Genomic DNA, 18,559 nt, shown 5'->3' on the forward strand with positions numbered 1-18,559 from the left:
AAAACCATGACTAGCTTTCTTCTTACTTCAGGCTTTGATGCTTGCTATTCCCTTTTTCTGCTGCCAAAAATTATGAAGCCCCCTTTTTTTTTATAAAAAAAAGGGAGTGTGTGTGCATATGTATGAATATGTATTATTCTTTTTCAAAATAGCATTCCATGATTCTACTCAGAGAACCAACAGTGTTAATGACTTCTAAACATATTTCTCCTATAGATTGGTGATTTCATAAAGCAAAATAATGATCATAATTTTTAGATAAAGCATTTCTCTAATGTCTTTTTGATTTCTGAGACTTTCTTTTGGAAATATTTTAAAAAACAAAACATATGCTTATGTTTTAGCACCTTAAAATTTGGGCTGGAAAAAAATAATTAGGTAATCCACCTCAAATTTCTTGGGAGGATTATTTTCTATTCTAAAATCAGCAAAATATGTATACAGACAACATATAACAGTATACCTATGGTTAATTGAAAGAACTTAATTGGTATGTTTGCAAATCAAGCTGATATTAGATTGGCAATATCCTTATAGGTTTTGATAATACATTGTTAATATACAATCTTGGTTCTTTTAAGCTGAAACTATATATATATGTTAATAAAACTCATTTATGTTGCATAGAATTAAAACTCTCTTCAGAGTTCATAGTTTTAAACAAATATACATACACATCTAAATAAATATTAAATCCCAAACAGTGACTTTATTTTGACAGAATCTATAGGAAATCCAACCTTACATACATAACTTACTAAACAACAGAAAAATTTAAAATGCCAGTTTTTAAGAAGCCTAAAATTTTTTAGGATGAGAAAGTTGCATTATGAATTAAAATATACACATTCCAATGACTTCAAAAGTAGAAGTTGCTTCTAAGGTGATTTTTGCTGCTCTGAAAAAAAAATAGAGGTTTAAATAACATTTTAAAAGTCATTTCTTATATATCTATTGATTGAACATAGCATTCATAGGTACATACAAAATAACATACACAAGAAAAACAAATTACAGAACAACTTTTCAATTATTTTTTAGTGTTTGTGAAATCATTTGTTTTTCTCTACAATATCCCTGGGTGAAGGTCTAGAGCATTTATTTGAACCAGCTATCTATTTCATTTTCCTAAGGGTCCCAGGAGGCAATAGTCATACATTGTTACTTCAGCCTTCACAAAGGCAAAACAGCACAGAGCCCTGTACTGTAATGGACAACACAGAACAGTCCCAATTTCAGTTCCTGCTACATTGACAAGACTCCTTCAGGTAAGAGATTAAAACATTCTTTTATCTTTATAAGGTTAGTGACCATTTTAATGGAATAAAAGGATTATTTCTGCTGCCCTGAGGATAGGAAGTTTAGAGTGTGAATATGTGGGGAAACTGTCTTTTCACTTCAATGCTTGTGTTTCTCAAAAGTTCTCCTTAAATGGAATAAAGCTAGTTCTATAATCTGAATATTAATATTTATAATAAAAGGCTACCGAGGACACTGGTTTTATAGAGCCTGACCAAAGAATTCAATATACTTTTTTTTAAATCAAAAGAAAGTAGGTGGGTGATTTTCACAGGCTAAAAGGTTTTGCCTTTTAATATCAACAATATAGTACTAATATTTGTTCTATCATTGTGACAAAAAAAATCTAAATTTAGTTTACTCATCTCAAACTATGTGTAACATTTTTAAAATAAATGAGTTTCAAAATTAATTTTTCCTGCCTAATATGCATGACTTATGTGGTCACACAAATATATATTCAAATATGTAAGTTATGTAAGTTAGAAAGAGAAAAAAACAACAAACATAATCTCTAAAGTTGTCAAAAGATTTTCAAATAGCTAATTCCTCCAGATTTTATACTTTTATATAATTTGCTATTTAAAGAAAAAGATCTTTCATTTGGAAGAAGGGTTTTTAAAAGATACAAAATAAATCAAAGTAAGTGACATTACAATATGTGCTTAAACACTAAGACTTCCATTTTGCTACAAAATATATATGACATAAGTGAATTATGTTTCCTAAGTGTAAAATTTATAAATGAGTTTCACATGTTATGAAATGTAAGTTATGTTTTACTAGGAAAATTATACAGCATTTTAATCTTGACATTTAATGATTTCTTGCAAATATTCATTTTATTACTTTCCAATCCACATCTAGGAATTAAGAAAAAAATATTTATCCCAAAGAGTTAGTTGTTCTTTCTTGGTTCAAGTGGGGGTAAATTCCTATTTCTTAGAAGGGGGTGTATTATGATAATTTCTAAAATAAAACCATGTTCAGTGTTTTGTATATGTCCCAGGTAGTTAAAAACATTTTGTTTAAAAATAACTGCGTGTGTTTAAAAGCCAAATATACTATTTGTTGCCCTGGCGTTATAATTTGATTAGGGGAGCAATCTTTTTTTTTCTGGAAAGTTAAGTTTTACAACCAAACGTCATCAACTGAGAAAAGCTGTGCAAACGACGAAAAGAACTACATTTTTATTAAATTGGAAAAGCAGTTTCTTCATTGTAACTGTTCCCATAAAATTCTGTGAGCGTTTTGTTGTGTTCTTTTAAAAAAAACTCCTCGTTCCTTTTTTCCCTTTCACTTTAACAGTGTTCTGGCACGTGACTAGCACCAACCACCCCGATCTCCTTCAGCGTCGTAGGTGTACCCCGGGAGATTCCAAAAAGGAAGAAAAGTCACTTAACGTCCTTAACATATTCGGAGTAATATTTATGAATAAGGGAGGGTTACGTCCTTCTGAGCTTTGATGCGCAATATTAATGACGGTCTCATCCGCATCTTCCACCAAAACTTAGCAAATGGAGTGACTGTAAGCGGTTCCGATCGCCTGGGAGTTGGGGGGGGGGGGGGGATGGAGAGTCCGCCCCGACTGTCTCCCGCGGGCGCTTCCTCGGCCTCCAGGTGTGTGTTGGGAGGGGGTGTGGGGGCGGGACGGTGTGGTATAAACAGAGGCAAAGCCGGGAAGCGGGCGGAATTCCTGCTAGATTCCCGGACCTTATCTCCGCGGAGCCCTCCAGGCCCCTCTATCGCATCCTTTATCTCTGTCTCTCTTCTGCAGGGCCTGGCGCCCCGAGATCCCGGGCTGGGTGTCCGCGGCGGGGCCGGTGGCGGAGGTGGCGTTGGGGGACCTAGCTCTGGAGGGCGGGAGAGGAGCGGCACGTTCCGCCCCATTCCGTTTCCAGACCGTGTCCGCCTCGCTCTCTGGAACCAGGTGGACCACAAAGTTGGGAGAAGTAGAGTGAATTGTACGGGGCGGGGGGATAAGCCCCTTCCCTCTCTCAGTCTCCAGGGACAATTCCTCCAAACCATTGCTGCCGGACGACTCCAGTTCAATTCTTTGCAGTCTTTCTTAGTCGTCTGCTTTGGTTCGGAAATACTTATAAAGTGTATTCATCTGCTGCGTGGAGAAAGGAGCTGGGAAAGGACCTGGAAGGTCCCACCCGAGACCTGCCGGGAGGAGGCGTGCGCTGGGCGACGTCTGGGGAGGGTGCGCACGCTTCGGTGCTGAGAATTGTGAATGGCGAGAGGCGCGCTTCACCGGCTGGCTAGGGGGAAAAAAAAAATAATAAGTGTGTTTGTAACCGGATGGAACCAGTCTCGATCTTTCATAGAGAGCACAGTTTGGCCGCTTGCCTGGAGTGGGGGCTACGGCCACAGCAGCTGCCGGGTTCTGGAGGAGTTCACGTCTTAAAATAAATGATCAAGGATAATGCATTCCCGAGGCAAACGGCCTGGCCCTCCTCCCTCCACCGATTCCTAGGCGGTTCGCGTTGAACTCTAGGGCGGCTCGTTCCCACCGTCCGCTCGCCGGGCCTCGGCGCGCGGTGGCCTCGCAGCAGCTCGCACCCGGAGCAGCCCGCGGCCGCCAGGACCCACACCAGACTCGGCCAGACGGATCCAAGCGTGGACATGGGGGTTCCGTTCATCAAGGGGTTTGAATTCAAGTAGCATCCACCGAAGCAGGGAAAGCTGGAAACTCCGCGCCCTGGAGCGCCGGGTGGGGAGGCTGGGGCTCCGCGTGCAGGACGGAAGCGTCCTCTGGGCTGAGCAGTCCTGCGTTCCCTCCGCCGCAGCTCCCCAAGACGGGCTAGCCGTCCAGGTTGACCGCCGACTTGTGTCACCAGCGCATAAATCACTGTCGGCCGAGCCGGCAGGGGCAGAGCGATCCCGCGCGCCCTGGCCGCCGCGGCCCCAGGCGGGATCCCTACCTGCCCCGGCTCGGCGCGAAATTTCCCGACCTGGACGGAGGGATTCGCTCGGAATCTTTGCAGGAGAGTCTCCTTTGGCTCCAAATACGCATTTGCACTTGGAACAGTCACGCCAAGGGGGCTGGGGCAGAAGGTTCGGCTCGCCCTGGCCAGATTAGTGTCCATCAGTCAGAGCATGTAAGAGCGCGCATCACCGGATTTCATTTAGTGATAGGGACCCCTGAGCCCGTCCCGATCAGAGCGGCATTCTCACGGTCACAGAAAGCCCCAGGGAACACTGCCGCTGGATCCCGTGCCTCTGGATCCCCGCTCTCCCTGCCTGCCCCCTCCACCATCCCGCCTCTCCGATCCGTTCTGGGTTCCTGAGGTCGGATCTGAGGATGCCTGTAAAGAAGGGTTAACTCTTTGCTGTCACAGCAGTTTTTCGGTCTAGGTTTCAAGGTGGTATTTCCAGTTACTGGCCCCAGGAACGCACCCCAGGTCTTCTTTCCCATTCTACCCCACACATCCAGAGAGGAGGCATCGCAGACCGACGTCAGGGTGCGAGACACCCAGCTCACCTCCCAGGCGCTTAGGCCGCTGGGCGCTGGGTTCCAGACGCCCGTCCAAGGGCAGGGAAAGGAATTCCGCGCGCGCGGAGCTGGCGACTGGGGGACCTGGGGGAGGAGGGGGTGGGGTGCGCGCGGGCTTAGCGAAACGCCACAGAGAGGCGAGCGGTCAGGCAATCAACTTTCACCTTCTCAGAGGCTGCTATTAGAAAAGGGACTGGTTTTCGTCCAGTGGACTCTCCCCTCGGGCGTTCAGGGCTTGACGTTATCGCGATGATTTCTCACTATTCACATTCGTTGCTTTAGGAAAAGACACTCACACACCTCCACTCTTGGGCGAACTCGAGCCTCCTCAGAGTCTCTTTGTCCCTGTAGTTTCCTTTATTTGTTTTTGTTTTTTGTTTGTTTGTTTTTTGTTAGAGAGTTGGTAGTGCTCCCGCCTCCCCCCAAGCCTTTATTTCAGAAGAGGCCACAAAGTATTTATTGCTCTCTACCTTTTCATTCTCATTCAAATGATCTCTCTCTCTCTCTCTCTCTCTCTCTCTCTCTCTCTCCCTCTCCCCCCCACCTCCCTTCCTCCCTCCCTCTCAATCCCTCCAAGAATAGAAAAGAAACCCCAACCTTCAACTGTCAACTGTTTTCCAAACACCAGATTAATGTTTCCCAGGACTCGGTAGTAACGTGACCTTTCTGTTTTCAGATGTGTTTTTCAACATGTAATCGTTTGTTTGTTATGTCTCTCCAAGCGGAGTAGGGAAAGCTGGGGGGAGGGTGCGTGTTACCAGAGGGAGGGGGAAAAAGACCCCGAGCCCGTTCTTGTTCCCCCCTCAACACAGGAGAGCTCAAAGCATTTCATTTTTATTTTCTTGAAGATAATCCTCAGGGGCGAAAAGTCCTCCATACTGGCATTGAAAAGAAATCTGAGCACTTGATGGGCAACTTATTTTTTAAGAAAACAAAACACTCCCAAACAAAAATCTAATAAATGTATATATATTTTTTAAATGAGGGGCTAGTCCGGGGTGTTGTAATGCTCTTTTCTTTAGGTAGTTAGATGAGAAGTATTATTTTAAATTCTTTATCAAGCATTCACTTATGATTTTTGTCTCTTTTTGGATTGTTATACTTCAATAAAAAAGTTTTTAAAATCTAAGAAACAGAAAATCTCTGATGTGTGTGTATGTAACAAGATTCTAAAATTTATTTATCATACGTTTCCAAACCAATACATTTGTTAAACTGTATTTAAGCATTTTACCCAAAACTTGATTTCTAAATATTAGGTTCTGAATCAAATTGACAATATTCTTGAATTAGTAATTAGGAAATCAGCATCAGTATTTGACCACTGTTTCTAGTACATTAAAATATCAAATAAGCAATGAGAGTTTAAAGCTTGTCTTAAGTAATACCTAACGAAGCAAAATAGCTATTTTAGTGGGGAAAAAAAAACCCAACCATCAGACTTTATACTTTTAAACAGCACTTAATTGTTTGATACTAGCTCCTATTAGGAAATGTTGTATCCCAAATGAGAATTTTAAAAAGAATTTAAAGCCATGCTCCAAAGTGAATTTCTAATCCTAGAGAGAGGCCATTTTTAAACTTGTTTTCCCTCCATAAAATAGTATTAGGCTGCATTCAGGGTTTAGTGACTTGGTATTTCATCAAGAACCGAAGACTAAATTGCTCTTCCGTTTAATCAATAGCTTTTATTGCTGGTACCAACCTCCCTAATGACCCGCCCCTCATTTCTTCCTTTCTCTCTTCATCCTTTGCCAACTCACCTCAATTTTCCCCCCTCCCCGTTCAACTTAGAGAAATCGAAGTTATTTTCCGACAAGTCGCTTTCCTGTGGCCTCCCACCCCTTTCCCTTTCTCGCTCGGATGGACCCTTTCTCGCCGAGAACAATTGCTAAGCCCGCACTGCCCACACGGAGGCTTCGCTGCCGCTTTATTTTATAGGCCCTTCCGCGGTTTTATGATTGGTCGCTGTGGTCGGAATGTTTATAGATAATAAACAACTAATCCATTTCTTGCCTAATGAATTGCCCCACCCGCGTACCAGTTTAACACCCGTAACTAGCTCCAGGATCAATCTGAGCCACTGACTAGGGGGGACCGAGACCACCCCATCTCGCTGCCTTTGAAAATCAAAGCCAAGTCACCCCAGGTCAGCAGACGGCGCGTTTCCCCTTTTCCAGGTCCTCTCCCCCGCAGCCCCCCACCCTGGACTCCGGCTCTCCCCACACGCTCCTCTGCCCACCGGCGGAAGGATGAATTCCAAAGGTGCTTTTTTTTCTTGGCATCAAAAAAAAAAAAAAAAAGCGAGGATGGCGACCCCGGCGCCTGGGCGCCCTGCGCTTGGAGCTGGGCACACCCACAGGGACCCTGCATCCGGTGGCAGGCCGGAGCTGGGGTCGGCAACAGCTCCTAATCCGGCCCGACCGGCCCCTTCAGCCCTCAGGGGCAGGACGGAACCCAGGGGAAGTGTGAATGGTCCTGGTTCCGAAAGAGGCCCGGCCTGCGGAAGAGCCAAAAGCTTCCCTTTGGCCAGGCCGCACGCTGGGAAACCCAGCCCGGGGAACCCAGCCCGGGGAACCCAGGTCGGGGGGAGGTTCTTTTCTGCTCGCGATGGCCTCAGAGGCAAAGGGCTTCGGGCAGGGTGTGAGACGAAGGCCACCCGGGACCAGCGGGGGCCCCAGAACCGAACACGGCGGCCACTCCTAGGTGTTGCTTTGAGGGTGTCCACCCTCTAGGCTAGTCTCTGAGCGCCCCGAGAACCACAGTCTCTTTCCACAGGAGCCAGAGCAGGGCAGCCTCCTGAGTCTCAGCCCTAAGGACCCAGATCAACATTCTCTTGCCAGGTAGAGCCTTTCCCCCGAAAAAATCCATTTAACAGTTTGTATTTTGCATGAATGCACTTCTTTTACTTAGACAATAGTGTGAAGGTTCTGTAGTTTGCGCTTATAATGCTAATGTTTGTGTTGCTTCTCTCTGTGCCCACAGTTCCCGGATCTCTGGATCTCTTCTGTCCAGGAAACCGAGGAAGAGTCCTTAGGAGCACTCCCTCCCCTCCCCCACCCAGGCCTTCCCCCCACCCCACCCCCATCCACGTGTGACTTGGCTTCCCTTTATTGTAAAGAGGCGATGAAGATGTTGTTGAGTCAGAATTAATTTTCCTGGGTGGCCAGATCTTACCAGAACTGTGAGTAGAGAACCTCTCTCTGTCTTCTGTCACTGGTGTTGGTTTGTAAATCCCATTGCTTCATGGTAGGGGGGGGAGGGGCAGGGGGTGACTTTTAATGCTCTACCATTCAATTAAATATTTATTTAATGCCTACTGGTCTAGGGGTTGGGGACACAGCATTAAAAAACAAAACAAACAAAAAAAAAACCTACACCAAATCTTTCCTAGAGCTTCCGCTCCAGCGGGGAGGATCAGGTTGATATGTTTCAGACTCACCTTGGGCGGGGCACTGAGCGGATGTGGTTTTAATAGAGGCACCTGGTTGAAACCTCTCTGTCACCTCAGTGGTTTCTTTATTATGTGCAGTTTAAGTCACCTGCCTTCCTTTCCGAGGCTCCCCACAGTGTACCCGCTGCTCTGCACGCTGCCCTGTATAGCAGGTAACCACACCCTCCTCCTCTCTCCCCTTAGAAGCCCATTTTCATCTGGATGGCCTTGGGGAGAAGGGCACTTCATGCCACTCCAGCTCGTGTTGGTCGTTATTCAACTCCTGGAGTGATCAATTCAGTCCGTTTAGTAGCCTCTAAGGAATCTTGGCTCCATAGATCTTCCGTGACACCAGGCCAACTTCAAAACAAAAAGCAGGTCAAGGTCACGTTCCTCAGTGAGAGAGGGTTTTCTGTCTCCACCAGGGCTGTGCTTGGATCTTCTACCCACCTGGGATGCACTCTGCGCCTGCGCCCAGGGGACACAGGTGTTGGTTGGGGAAGAATTAGCAGCTCTTCAATGGCCATCAGGACTGGCCGGGTTTCTCCAAGCATTGACTTACTTTGCTGGAAGCTGTCTCAATCTCTCTCTCTCTCTCTCTCTCTCTCTCTCTCTCTCTCTCTCTCTCTCTCTCTCGAGAAAGCCTTCTCAGTGGGAAGGGAAGTTGCCCATTTCACAGCCGGGCAAGGAAGTCTCAGGGCCTGAGAGACTTCGCCCAGCCTCCTTGCCACCGCCTGCACTCGCTGCTCACAAGGATTTCATTGGCCCTTGATAAAGAAGAGAATGAAAAAGATCCGCAAAGGAAAACTGGGATGAAAACAAAAGCAAGGAGCCCACCGCGAGCTGTTTGATTATTTTCTCTGCCTTTGCCATTTGATTTGAACCTACCTCCGTCAGAAATAAAAATAAATAAGAACACAAAACGTTGACTGGTTCCACAGCAGTGGATGTGTGCCTGGTTGATACAGAGAGTAAAGAAAATAAATCCTGGTTACTTAATGAAAGGAAGAAGTAATTTGTGTAAATGGAGCCTTAACAAAAGAAACGTGGAACGCGCAGGCAAAGGCTGCCGCGACCATAGGTACCTTGGGGGACGCGCGGGGACTGGGACGCGGGCAGTAAGTCATCGGGATGCCTCAGGCCGGCAGCCCTAAGAACCTGGACGAAGCCGCACATCAAAGAGCGGGGAGCAGGCTTGATTTTATTTGATCATCAAAGGAATGGCTAAATCAGCAAGGCATTCGTGTCTGCACCCTGGCTAGTGCGCACGACTTTAGAAAGGTGTTTGCGCTTCGGGCTAGCTTCTACAGAACAAGGCACACAAGGTCAATGCAGGAGAGAGAGCTCTCACCTGCGGGAACATCCAACTCCGGTGTCTGGACCAGGCTACGCGAACTGTGAACCGGACACAAAGTGCGCGCCAACACGGGCACAGTTGTGAGACCTCACAGGGTCCCTTCCCAGAGGAGCCTAAAAAGCATTGGGGTCCAGCCGGCTTTTCTCCAGCCTTAAGTAGCATCCTGGCTGACTCTCTGTTGGGTCCCAGAGTGTTCAGGGGTCACAGCCCGCAGGACAGGGAAAATGCATGTGAGCTCTACTATGTATAGAATGGTAGCAAGTCTACTGTGTGTATTTGCAAATTTCATAGACAAATGTGGGGACGGCTGGTAAGAACACTCTTGGGAGAGTTTCTGGTGGCATTTTATTAACCCTCCCTGCCACCTCTCCTTCAGCTGTCACTCTCATCTGAAGGTAACCTCTGTTGGAACTTTATACAGTGTTTCTAAAATCCGGTCTTTGCTGCCTCCTTCCTTCGTAAGTCCTGCAGACTTGGCTTTAGAATGAGCCAGGGCTCACCCTCAGTTAGTGATTTTGTGTGTGTACGGAGGTATGCTTAAAGGAAACTTCCTCCAGTGCAGGCCTGGGGGTGTGGAATAATAATTTACACATACCGAGTCATTGCTCTAACTCAATTTTACTTATCACCTTGATGTAATGTAAAAACTAGACCCAGAAGGCCATTTGCCCGTTCATTTGACCAATTGTGGGAGTTAAATACACTGTGCATACCTTGGGGAATTTATGGTATTACATTTTACCTTTGTATCCTAGAGGAATAACTTCCTACGTAAAACACAGGGGCGCTGCATGTCAATGTGTATAACGAATTGTGGGCGTAGATTTGAGAACGTTCTTGCCTGAATTGGGGAAGAATGGACCTGTTTTATGAAAGAGACAGAACTCAGGATGGATCTATGTTAGGCACTGTTATTGGTATTGGTGACAACGGAATCCTTTTAGAGTAAAATTCAATTAAGACAAAAGTATTTATAGTTGACACAATCAGAAGAATAAAGTAGCCATGTCAGAAAAGAAAATCTCTGGATTTGGAGGTAGGAGCTCTATGCCCAAGGGGAGGGTCAGATGAGAACTGCCCCCACCCTTTTCTGGGCATCAGCCCTTGGCTGTCATGGCTCAGCTTTCAGAGCCTAGGTTTCTTATCACTGCCCTCTACTGCTCAGGGTTCCATAGCTTTTTGTCCCCTTCACTTCCCAATGACAGAGTAACTTACAGTTCCCTGAAGTGGTGACCTAGAAAACATTTCTCTATCCCCAACTCCACCTGCAAAAAAAACTTAACCAGTTTTTTTCCTCCAGGCCCAAGAGTCAGTACATAAACTTATTCATATGGAAGTGCTGATGGATGGCTTAATGTGTTCTCCTGTCCAACCTATTATAATTCCCCTGAAATTAATGTTTTCAATGCTTAAAAAGAGGTGGGACTGGGAATGGAAATTCTAGGTGGCTTTGCCACAAGGGCAGATATTTCGGGGGAAGTTTCTAATAAAGGCCTTTTCAACTACAATACTATCTTATCTATTGTCTGAAGTAACCTGCCCCTTTCCACAATAGTGAGTGAATTCAGTTATCCTCAAAATTTATAGTGAACCCTAACTGGTTTGGCTCAGTGGTTAGAGCATCAGCCTGCGGACTGAAGGGTCCCGGGTTTGATTCTGGTCAAAGGCACATGCTAGGGCTGCGGGCTCGACTCCAAGTGGAGGGCGTGCAGGAGGCAGCAGATCAATGATTCTCTCTCATTATTGGTGTTTCTATCTCTCTCTCTCCCCCCCTCTCCCTTCCTCTCTGAAATCAATAAAAATATATTTTAAAAAATTTACAGTGAAACTTGTATTTCAAATGCAATTTCACCTGGAAGCCCAATCACGAAGTGAACGAAGAAAGAATTGCCCTGGTTGAAAGAGGGTGATGGGTCTATAACGGAGAACTGGCCAGCAGCAGCTCACCACCCTCAACATCTTTACTTCTTCCCTCTGGGCTCTTGGGAGTACAATTTGAACATTAGGATTTTGCAGGAGGTCAATATGAAGATATAGACATCATTGTGGACATAGGAAACAACTAGTTGGAACAAGAGAGAAATTGTATAATTAGAAGCATTATCATGACCATGAATGAAAACAATCATACATATACTAGTATGTAATGTGAATAGAATTATTAGATGTCACATTCATAGATTAATGAATACGCTTATAAATAATGATTACTGGAAAGGGTTCACTTTTATATCTTCCTTGAACCAAGGGTGTAGTAATGTCAGCATCTGTGTTGAGGAATGTACACTAGATAATCACAATCGGGGCCTGGGAAGAGAGCCACAGGAATAAAATGTTGTGTAAGTTGTGGAGATTTTTTTTTTTTCTTTCTGTTTCCTCCATTTGCAACAGGGCAGACTGCACTGATAACAGCTGCAGAAACAATTGGGGACCTTATTCACAAAATCAAAGGCACAAGGCCAGATGGCAGCAAACCAAAGGAGCTGAAGACGGAGAGGATTACAAAATGCTGGTGAAATAGGGAACGAGTCTCTTGGGGAAAAACATCCCCGTGTTTTCATTAAGATGTAGAAATCAAACATTTTTGTGTGCAAAATCACAATCAATACAGTATAACATAAAAGCAGCAAGTGTTTGTTAACTGGAAAGTTTATCCATGGAGGAAAACAATTTTCTTAGTAGAAAGTTTGATGGGCTGTTCAGGCTTGCTCTGTCATTTTTCTTGTCTCTCTTCATAATCTCTATGGAATCCAGAAACAACCAGTAAAAGAAGAGAATCTCTGCTCCTTTAATTACTTCCTGTAAATTTGACAACTACTACCTCAATCTCATTGGCTATTCACTTATAAATAGGCCACTCTTTCAAAGACAGAGTAATTATTTGGGTACACTCACTTCCCTAGCTATATATCATGCCTTTCAAAACTAAGTGCTTCCAACCTGCCTTAACAGTGTCATACCATCTCACTTGAGCAATATGTTTAACTGTTAACTGTTACTTAATTTCTTAGCTGGTAAATATTTAAATATATTAGCTGATAATATAGACCCAAAGTTTGAAATAAAACCCCAAACAAAGTTTATCAAAGTGGAGGACAGTAAAGAAACCCAATCTTTGTGATGGATCAGAATTATTGAAGCCCACTTGATCTCACTCACACCTGCATATTTTATAATTTACCATGAATTTTGTATTTATGAGACTATTCTAGGTGAAGTGCCCTTCGGAATAAAAGTAAACTTTTGAAAATATTGTTTGTGTGTGTGTTTGTGTTTAGTTGGAAAGGAAATATGCCATTAAGGAAAATAGCATAAACCAGGTGATTTAATGAGTTACTATAATTCTTAAGCCTACAATGCTAGTACTTTCTATTGTGTTCTAAGAAAAAAAAAATAATTTTTTAAAAGTATTAGTGCTGGTATAGATAAAAATAATCTAGACTAACTTTTTGAACATGGAATTTTATTTATTGGTTCAAGATACTTTTTTTCCTAATAAAAATTGGGACTTTATAATTAATATTTAAACCCTGGATATTGACTTAAATATAAGATTAATCAGAAAGAATTCAAGGGTCATGTATGGAGTATACATTAAGTTGCTGTTTTGTATAGTATGAAGTTAAGAGAATATCTGGCACCTATGTAATAATTTTGATCTATTGAAAATAGCCAGTCTGATAGTTGAAGACACTTTAATGAATTTTGAGGGGTTCTAGCTTATCAGCTTTGATTCTCTATTGACCAAATAAACCATTTTATTACAAATATATAATTCATTATGCATTGAGTAACAATTTAAGTTAGTATGGCTAGGTCCAATGTTTAACTTTGAATGAAACTTATTTTGATTCCAGTGTTTGACCTTTAAGTATTATTTTATAACTTTAAATAAATAAAAAACACCATTTTGGAGCTTTATCATTTCAGAGTTTGGTATATATGTTTAACATAATTATAGGAAACTATAGGGCTTTTAGGAAGTAGTCACAAGGTGGGTGGGCTCTCCTGTCATTCCTAATATGTGCAAGGTGAAATGGAGATGGACAGAATCATGAAACAAAAATTTCAGTGCAAACATACATTCAGCGAACTTTGGAAAGCAGAAATGAGAGATTCTAAAATGAAACAGAATCATCCATTACAAATCAGTGATTCTGTTCATCTTTGTATCAGCAGATGTATCAGAACCAAAGGAAATAGGGTAATATGTGCCTTATCTGGAACACATTAAACTATGGCAGTAAAACAATGCACATCTGCATAAGTGATTAGTCGTGCTTTAATTTTCCTTTCAAGGCTGTGTATGGGGAGGAAGTGTTTGGAAAAAACCTACTGCTTACTTTTTTATCCTTCTTCATTACGGAGGAAGGCAGTGGAGATTCAGTCTTACCATTGAATAGTCTCTTTCAAACTTGGAAGAAAAAGTGGCACAATCGAGGAATATTTGTGACAGACATTTCTATAAAAAAGCCAAGGCTCTGCCTGGGCAGCTCAACTGGTCACTGTCATCCTGATACACCAAGGTTGCAGGTTTGACACGTGTCTGAATCAACCAATGAATCCTAAACAATTGGAGCAAAATTGATATTTCTCTCGCTCTCTCTAAAAAAAAAAAAAAATCTATAAATAATTTTTAAAAATCTATAAGCCAAGGCACACAGTGTCCATAAATGGGAAAAATATGTTAGTACATAGAGCATAAAATATCTATGGAGATAAATATTTGTTTGATACAAAATACTAACCATATTCAAAAGCAATACATTTTAGTTACTTTTAACGAAATATCTTTAGGGGGATACACAAAAAGCTGATAACATTGGTTGCTTTAAGAGGGGACCTAGCTGGTTGAAGGATGGGGTTAGGAGAAAGACTTTTTTTGTATCTACTTATATACCCCTTGAATTTTGAACACCTAGAATGTATTACAAAGATATTCCCAACCTAACAAAATAAAAGAAAAGAAGTAATTAAGTCCATGGGGGTTTCCCAAAAGAATGGTTCAAATGGACACCATTATTCTTCGGATTTTTGTTGTTGTTGTTGGGCCTTAATGAAGAAACAGTAATCTGGACTGAATATTAAAAGATGAATAATAACCATTCTTTTCTTGGGGTTGCACTACTATCCAATAAGTGTGTAGTGAGGATGGTATTGCTAACATCTAAGCAACACCAGAGCTCTCTGCTTTACTTTGGTGTGATTTTTGGAAAAAAAGAAAAATAATATTTGGATATACTAAAAGGTGGGGGAAGCATTCTAGGCAGGGCAACTGACATTAAGCAAAGTCCTTGGGAAGAACATATAAGACATTCATGGTCTTAGTAAGTAGATTGGGCTGACTATAAGTAATTTGGGAGGTATGGTTGGAGAGAGATTAAGGTATAGATTATGAAGGGCTTTGAGGGCCAGGATAAGGCGTTAAGACTTAGCAATACAAGCAGTGGAGGCCTTGGAAATTTTTGAACAGGGGAAACTGGCCTCGTATAATGTTCAGTGTGGATTGAGATGGGAGAGATTGGAGTTTGTACAACATCCCAGGCAAGGAGGTTGGGGTGGATTTATAAAAGTTGGAGGAATGAGACTGAGAAAAAGTCTCAGGAACTGGACTGTAAGGAGAACCCATTTGCTAGAGGGTTCCCAAAGAAAGTGGCCTCAAGTGCATCAGGTTCTTAAAGGTCAAAAAAGTGAAGGCTGAGAAAAATGTTATCGATTTGTAAGTAATTGTTGAGATAGTATAAACTATATATTTTTATTAGATTTCTTCATGTGTTTTGAAATTTTAGTTTTCTGGCTAAATATTGGTGGTTTTATGTCTCTCTCTCTCTCTTTCTCTCCCCCCCCCCCCTTTCTTCTCCTTTACTCCTCTATCCAATGCTTTTGTCATTTATTCCTCCTTGCTTCTGGCACCCCCCAAACCATAACACTTTTGATAGTGTACAATTTCATGAGAGTAGAAGTCAAAACCAGATTTTCAGGAATTGTGGCGAAAGAGGTAAAAAAAAAAAAAGCACTTATTAAAATGAAAAAAATCCAATATCATCAATATTTTTGAATGCTTACTATGTGCCACACTGTATTAGGCATTGAGCTTATAGCCTGGAACAAGACAACTTAATCTCTGCCTTTATGGAGTTTATAGCTCTCTTGAGAAGACAGACATGAAATGAGTAATTAATGATGTGTGGCTTATGTGTGCTAGAAGGAGAAGACCGAGTGCTTGGGAAGTTAATAGCAAAGACAAGAAGGACAGAAATGGAAGAATGGCTGGAGGAATGTGGTGGGACACATGAAGTAGTTTTTTTTCCCAACTGGGTGCATGTGTCTTTGAAGACATTGTTAGGAGTCCCTGGCGAGGATGAGAGCTGATAATTGATGATGCAAAGGACCTGGGGAGGCAAAAGGAGATGGGAGTAAGCACAGGTGGGAGGTTTACTTGTGAAAGGCAAGAAGGAAGAAGAGAACCCTATCCTGTAGAAGGAACGCTGTTTAGAGTTTGGGAGAGAAAGCTGGCGGTATTCAGGACTTAGGGTAAAGTTGGGGCTTCAGGGTTGTGGGTTTGGAAAGCTGCTGGGAGAGTATATTGAGACTAATTGGCTTCATTCTGTGTCAAGCTTATAGACTGCACTATTAACCCCATGACAACTCAAGGGTATGGCAAAGGCATGGGATGGTGAAACAGTTTGATATACACAAATCTATCACCAGAATCGGAAAACCCTCACAAATCATGCCCTAAGTGGAAACCTTTACAATCAATAGGCTTGCATGAAAGGCATCTTAGTTCTTTTTCATATTATATGAAAATAGGTTATGTAATTTACTTACATGAATGTAAAGCTCTCAGATAGTAAAGAGTCCTTATGTGGTGAAAAAAAAAAAGCACAATGATTTTAATAGGATGGATTGAGTCAATAAAGCGATTTCATCTGGTTTGGGAATCTCCCTGAATGTGTGATGGAATGAATCAGCAGAGTACAGAGGCCTTCTGGTGAAAGGGTATAAGTAAGAGTTCATTAAGTGGCTTCTGAGATATTTTGGAAAATGAAGAAGAAAGCTCAAAAGATGGAGTCCTTTGGGGGTGTGAGTCAGGGGACTGAGTCCACAGGTTTCCATTCATATTCCCAGTTTCAGATAAAAGCAACTGGAGAATGGGAAGAAGTCTCTGCCACTAATGTTCCCCATGATAGACAAGGCTGATGTATCTGGAAGGGCCGCATAGTGTCTGCTCTGGGGCAGTTGGGAAGGAAAAGATTAGCCCACTGTCCTCTGCCCACTGGTGCATCCCTCCCAGCTGCTCCTTCCCAACTGGAAAAACTCCTTCCTCTTTATTTCAGCCAGGGAAGAGAGCTCCCCTCCCAACAAGCCTGGGAAGATGAAGGAGATGAGTCCAAAGCGGCGCTAATCAGGATTTATACTAGTACATTTAACACATTTAATAATTTTGGGAGTGTAATCCAGGCTTGAGTATCCAGAAAAAGGCTATCTTCTGGCTAGAGTCTGGCAGGTATAAATCAAGCAGTCCACTACAAATATCGTGTTGATAGAGCCACTGATTCATGAATAGATATTTTAATGAGGAAAAAAGACACATTATGTTGTCATACACTCCCTACAAAAATATCTCTTTGCCATTTAGCTGTGAATGCATTTCCACTTTATGAAACCGTACTGCCTATCATTTTATAGCATTTGATAAATTGCAGCTAAGTATAGAGAATTATTGCAATTAAAAATTGGTATAATTCTGTTATTGCCATATTTCACAGGGCATCAGAAGTCAGACTGTCCTCGTTATTTTTTTAAATTAAATCTGTCTATCAGATAACCTAAGCCTTTAAAGCCATATATCCTATTTTAATTAAAAAAAATTCTGGTTGTGATCATTGTATAGAATTAAAATCCCATGTAAAATATGGGAAGAGGGAAGGTAAGGGGAGGTCATATAGTGTTACCTGATAAAAGGAGACAGTAATATTTAAAATGAGGTAAGTGTTGCACCGATTTATGACGTATTTTATCTTCAGGAGAAACCATAGTTTATCGTTGTGTCATTCAGCTTGAATCATCAGCTGTATATCTTGGACTTTTTGAATGTAACGGTTGAGGGGGAAAGACTTTCAGAGATGGGAGCTAGGAGACAGATCAAAAGCTTCAAGCAATTTTGTTTCGCTAGTTCAAACATATTTCTAGTGAAACGTATTTTGTTGTCATGCATGCATACATATATATAGTGATAGTTAAAGAGGGCGAGCGTCCCAGAGTTGCTGGGTGTTGTTAATAGAAAGTCAAGTAAAAATTAAAATATTTTTATGGCTTCTATAATCTCAAATTCTTTGCTCTTTCTACTTTTCTTTTTTTGACATCTAATCTTACAGTAGCCATTCTTATTTGTAGGTAATACCTATTGTAGAAAATAGAAATAGATTCATGATGCTAGATTCACAGACTAAATTTAACAGTAAATTTAAAGACCATAAATCTTCAGGAAGTAATAGTAAATACTAATTAGAGTGTCTTAGGAAGTTGATTAGAGTTCCACATCCTACATAAGCCAGCATACTTAATCTGTAGTGTTAGTTTTTATTTTATTTATTTTTGTTATATTTATATTTCTTTGTTGCTTTTAATTAGTAATACTGTAAATAGTCACGAAACAACACTTACTTTTAACAATTAAAAGTCAATTTCTTTTAACAGTTTCAGATTTTCTCTTCATTTAACATTTCTTGCACTTTAAGTACTTTTAGAAATGAAGAAGAATATTCTTTTCTTTAACTAGTGGAAAACATTTTTATAATTTTTTAACATTTCCTTTTTCAGGACTTGATATTAGATTAGAATTAAATGATAAACATAGTTGTTAAAAAGAGTCATTAGTGTTAGGAGAAATAGATTTGAACTAGCAATACTATAGTCTGAGAACAGGAAAGAATATAAGTTCTTTAAACAGTTTTTGTGGAAATTG

The 18,559-nt window shown here is 41.8% G+C and overlaps 1 long non-coding RNA gene across 2 annotated transcripts; it reads left to right on the plus strand.

The window, feature by feature from the left end:
- Nucleotides 1–735: 735 nt before the first annotated feature.
- LOC307099373 lies at nt 736–11,300 on the plus strand. Of its 2 annotated transcripts, XR_013813521.1 has the most exons (5): nt 736–1,268; nt 2,608–2,919; nt 7,577–7,641; nt 7,784–7,982; nt 8,871–11,300. It is a non-coding gene; the product is annotated as an uncharacterized lncRNA (long non-coding RNA). The 2 variants fall into 2 exon arrangements; XR_013813522.1 differs by lacking the exon at nt 736–1,268 and having other exon boundaries at nt 2,195–2,919.
- Nucleotides 11,301–18,559: the final 7,259 nt, after the last annotated feature.

Source organism: Cnephaeus nilssonii (assembly GCF_951640355.1).
Source record: "Cnephaeus nilssonii genome assembly, chromosome: 5".
NCBI classification, from domain to species: Eukaryota; Metazoa; Chordata; class Mammalia; order Chiroptera; family Vespertilionidae; genus Cnephaeus; species Cnephaeus nilssonii.